At 39.4% G+C, this 5,215-nt stretch overlaps 1 long non-coding RNA gene across 1 annotated transcript; it reads right to left on the bottom strand.

Annotated features, from left to right (window-relative positions):
* Positions 1 to 2,354: 2,354 nt before the first annotated feature.
* Positions 2,355 to 3,215, bottom strand: LOC115549406 (uncharacterized). The gene is made up of 3 exons (XR_003977766.1): positions 3,092 to 3,215; positions 2,676 to 2,741; positions 2,355 to 2,471 (listed from the first exon to the last, which is right to left on the bottom strand). It is a non-coding gene; the product is annotated as an uncharacterized LOC115549406 (long non-coding RNA).
* Between the last annotated feature and the right edge of the window lie 2,000 nt (positions 3,216 to 5,215).

Genomic DNA, 5,215 nt, shown 5'->3' with positions numbered 1-5,215 from the left:
TATCACATTGATGGAAATATGTTGTAGTAATGCATTGTTTTGCAATTGCTGCCACAGTTGAAGCCTTGGATTCATATGAAGTTAGGTCACATAATCGAACTTGCTTACGGAACAATAATCTGTGACATACACAACAAACATGTTCTGGTCCATGTTTGACCTCTTCTTGGAAGAGCTCAATTACAAAGTCAATATTGTGTTTTAAGAGGGTAAGATTAAGTCTCTTTTGACAGTTTCTTTCAATTACAGAGGGCTTATAAGCCGGATCTTCTCTGTATTTGATTACAACTCTTTGTATCACCTGTTTACGATGGGCAGGATTGTTTGCATATTTTTTGATACCGCTGTTTATCACTTGTTGTTTGAATGGTTCATTATTAGCATATTTGTCGATACTGCTTTTTTTTACATGTTCTTTAAACGTTTCATATGTGGCATATTTTTCAATACTGCGGTTTTTTGATTTTGCTTGATACTGCTCATCACAATTATATCTTTGTTGTGATTGCAGGTTTTTAACTTGCCTATATTCTGTGTCCTCAGCATATGTTTTCTTTTTTCTTCGATTTTTTACTTTATCAGTAAATTTACGTGGTGAAACAAGGTCTGCATTGGACATTTTGTGTGACATTTCACAGAAGCTAGTTAAACTAAAGCAAGTATGAGAGGTTTTTACTTTAACACATGCAATTGGTTCATAATGGCATTCGTTGCAGTGATTCAGATATATAGCTTTTCTTGAAATTGGCTCAATGTTCGCCGTAAACGTAATCCATTTCTGTTGACTGTATGTGTAAATATCAACACAGAGCAAATCTGCAGAAGCTTGTATTTCCAACTCTGTTGCCCAAGATCCAACATATTTCATTTTTGAGTCCCGGAGATATTGCTCCACAGAAGCAAATTGCCGTCTTAGACAAGTAATGTAATGAAGTGGATTATTTGAGACGTGATTCACTACAGCCTTTCGAAAGGCCTTGTGATGTGACTCGCAACCACTCAATACAGACGAAAGAGAACGAAAGAAACAATTACCGTCACCTTCAATGGATGTTGTTTGGCATGGCTCAGGCTGTGCCATATCAAAGGTTTGTACAACAATATCTTGATCTAAACTTGGTACGATATTCAGTTTGTGGCAGATCCTGTTTTTTTCCCTTAATGTCAATCCAGTAAATATTATATTGGGGCTATCTGTTACAGAAATTAAACAGACATCTGATGCACCCTCTGTGTGAATTGGAGGATCACTGTCAATGTTTACAGTTGTGTCACATGTAGAAGTGTTTGCTACAGGCTGCACAGTTTCAAGGGAAAAAGACGTGTTTGCTGCAAGGGGATTTCTATCTGTTACCGAAAGGACACAGAGATCAGAGTCACTGTCAGTGTCCAAAGTACCATCATGTGCCGAAGTGCTGGCTTCAGGCTGTGCAGTTAAAGCAGTAAATGGTGAGTCTACCTCAACAGCTTTCACACCAGTGACTTCAAACACCTTGTTTGGGATATCAAAATCATGTGGATGATTTTGATATAAGGAATTGACAAGGTTCTCAATATGGGCACATAACTCATACACAGTAGCATAGTGCGCTACTATGCTGGTTCCATCCGGTGCAACCGAACCCCAAGTACTACGAGAATGAGGATCGAAAACTGCAAAAGCAGTTTCGACCTTGAAAACGGCACAGACACTTCCTTGGATGTTGAGCAAGCATGTGTCTGTCTGCAGCAGTGTCTTCTGAATAGCCTCTTCTAAAGGCATGGCTATGTTTTGCAAAGAAGCGTCATAATCATGCTTTTGATCAAGACTTCCAGTGAGTGTATCAAAATATTCCAAACTAAATAATTTATTGTTTAATTTGCAGTGTCTGGGTAACTCGGAAATGAAAATATGCCCACTGGTTTTGGCTGCACTGATTTCCTTATTTTCTAGCATAGATGTGTACAAGCCATTACCTTGTTTTAGAATATGATGAATGTTCTTTTTTTTCCATTTGAGAACGCTATGGGTGGTGTGGGTCATAATCGCCGCTATGCCATTTGTAGCACACTGCTTACCTGCATTTTCCCCGAATATGTGGCTGCTCTGGTCATACGATCCTTGAAGACACCCAGGGTTGTCATAAGTCACATGACTTGATGTAGCAGCTCTGGCAGGTGCAAAATCACAGGGTGCCTAAAAACACAACAGTAGTTCAATCAAAAAGGAGTGTAACCAATAGTTTATATCGAAATTAACAAGGAATTCATAAAAAAGGCTAGGAATCAATCAGCTGTAGTTCATGGCTGTGTATAATGGAAAAATGGAATTGTACATGATATTAACATTACTTTAACTAATTTCCAAGATCAAATAAATGGCAGGAAAACTCACAAGGAACAGGGAATAACATGTTAAAAATAAGTACCTTCTGATTGCCAAGTGTTACATGAGGATCTTCAAGCTGGCCATTGTCCTCAGGCGGGCTCTGCTGAAATGACAATTCAGTGTTTTTAAAAGCATGTTGGTTCCCAGTAAGTAATTTGAAAATGTACATAGTATAGGCAAATTAGTCAGAACTGCACACTTACACCATATCAATGTTTTAAAAGAATAAACACATCTAAACAAAATGGGTCTCTTAAGCTGTGGCTTTTCCCGTTGGTATACCATTTTCCCACTAGTAATTACATACCTGCTGACTGCTCGCAGTGACCTCAGGTGCTGGTTCAAACGGCTCATGGTCCTCAATGTGTGTCATCTGCAATCACAAACATTACGAATGTTAAAAAAAATTAGGTTTACCCCTACATGCAAACTCATAAGCCATAGAAAAGGGGACATTTGGTGTATTGTGGTGAACAGAATTAAGGACAAAGAAAACTTTTATTTCAGTTCAGTTTAAATAATTAAAATGAGCACAACAAGTTCATCAGCCAACCTTCTTGACATTTCCAATTCATAGTGTGTAGATATTACCAAGAACATGTTAAAAACAATTAAACTATGTTGATTGTAATTATGAAGTAAAAATGTAATTGTTTCTAGATACTGATCCTGGAACAGATTGATTCCTTATTTGCAAATCATTTTTTATATTGTTGTCATTACCTTGGTTGAACATCCCAAGAAGCTGGTCTCATTGGCTGTTGGTTTATCAGCCTGGGCCATCACAACTTTTTGCCCCCAAGGTGTTGGCTCCTCTTGTTTTCTCTGTCCAGAGACAACCCGAGCAGTTGGCTGGTTCACCTTCTACAATGAGGTAAGGAGGCAAAATTATCATGAGAGATACAATTGTATGAAAATTGAAAAGTGGGCAGTTCAAAGAACTTACTGCTAATGTAGTTTATTTAAAACAGTAACAAACATAGTGTTGTGCATGCCTGTATTTTGTGGCGCTACATACAAATTTAACAACAAAACCCAAATATTAAATTATTACAAGATGCTCTCTTTTTCCCCCATTCCTTTACCTCACAAAACTCTGTTTGAAGAAACGGCCACTCATCAACACACAGTGTCTTGTCATCCCCCTCCGGTTGAGCAAACTGCAAAGACATAGTAAGAATTATATGTACATTACAATTGAGAAATGGAAACCCAAAATTACACTTTCTTAAAGGGAACTTAGAGAAAATATCAAAAGAATAGAGAACCGCACTCTATTCACTGAATGTGTTTAATCATTACATGTTGTATGCAAATTACCTTGCTCGAATGCACAAAGACGCTGCCCTCCAGAGTGGCTGGCACAGCAGCTTCTGGAACAGGTCGAGGAGGAGGTACGCCCTCCAGAGTAGCTGGTACAGCAGCTTCTGGGACAGGTCGAGGGGGAGGTACCAGCTTCGAAGGTTTGGCAATCCTTCCTGGAGTTTGAAGTGCCTGGAAAATAATTGTAAATCATTGGCAAAACAATACCTACACAGAGAATGTTGGACTATCTTTTGTGTTAAAGGCGAAATCAGAAAATAGTTGTTCCTGTGTTTCAACCAAAAAACAAGTACATATTTCACTGAGAAATTACCAACCTCAAGGCGGGCCTTCTTTCCTTTGGAGACCACAGCCGTGGTTCCATGTGCCACCTTCCGTTTCTATCATAATGGAAGAGAACGGAAATGATAACAGTCAATGAAATATAACACTTTTATTATCAATGCAACTATCTGTACCATACAATGTAAAGCTTGTCATATAGGATTACAGGCGCTATTAATATGTATGCACTCACAAACAGTTAATATTAAAATCACACAAATTACCTTTGAGCGATTACCCATGGTAGCATACATGGGGACGTCAAGGTTGGATGGAACAATGCGATCCATTGCAGCCAACTTGTCAGTGCTAAACCGGATAGGGTTTAGCACGACAAAGCACTCCCTCAGGACCAGAGGAGGCACACAAACCTAGAAATAAAAAACAGAATTGAGCCATTGAACATTTGCCTTATAGGAATAGCATTTAAATGAAACAACAAATGTACGCATCATTACGGTTTAATTGCCTATCAGCTATCATACCAATGTACAAACCTCATGAGGAAGGATCCGCACGGAAGACTGATCCCAGTCCTCAGGCGCATCCCAGGACTCAGGTTGGCTGCGCTATAAACACATGGGGGGAATTAGTATTCAATAAATGTGGCCTAATTAAAACTAAAGCTCTTCAAAATTGTATAACTTTTACCTTTCCGCGACGTCCGACGACAGTTTCCTTGAAGGGGTCAAGGGTACGTGGACGTGAAACCTCTCCCTTCACAACCACGGTGGTAGCAAAGGGTCTCACAGTCGGGGGTGACTTGGGAGGAGACACAGGCGGAGGTGTAACAGGCAGAGGTGACTGTAGCTGCCGAAAGGAGAAGTGCCACAGAAGCTTCGCGAGAAGCGGCATCCCCAGATCGTCACTCAGGTGGATCTATTATAATGAGAAGCACGGGTTATTATTGAAATAAACTGCTTTTGCCGTATAAAAATGACATTACATGAATTTCTCACGTGCCAAGTTATAACACGACTTACCCCATCACGACTCCACAATGCACGTGAGTCCAGCGGAAAGCGGTCAGCTGTGACGCAGTACTTTACACCTGCAGAAGAAAAATATTAAACCATACACTATATACATATTTTACACGTGGTACCAAGAGGTGGTGTTGATACACTAAAAGCTTTCCTACAAAGATATTCTATACTGACATTATCTCTTAATAATTTTTACATACCGTTCTTTGCTGCA

This window comes from Gadus morhua, chromosome 8 (genome assembly GCF_902167405.1).
Source record: "Gadus morhua chromosome 8, gadMor3.0, whole genome shotgun sequence".
Lineage (NCBI taxonomy): Eukaryota > Metazoa > Chordata > Actinopteri > Gadiformes > Gadidae > Gadus > Gadus morhua.
Note: the sequence above shows the minus strand (reverse complement) of the source record. Positions and strands in the feature narration are given on the sequence as shown.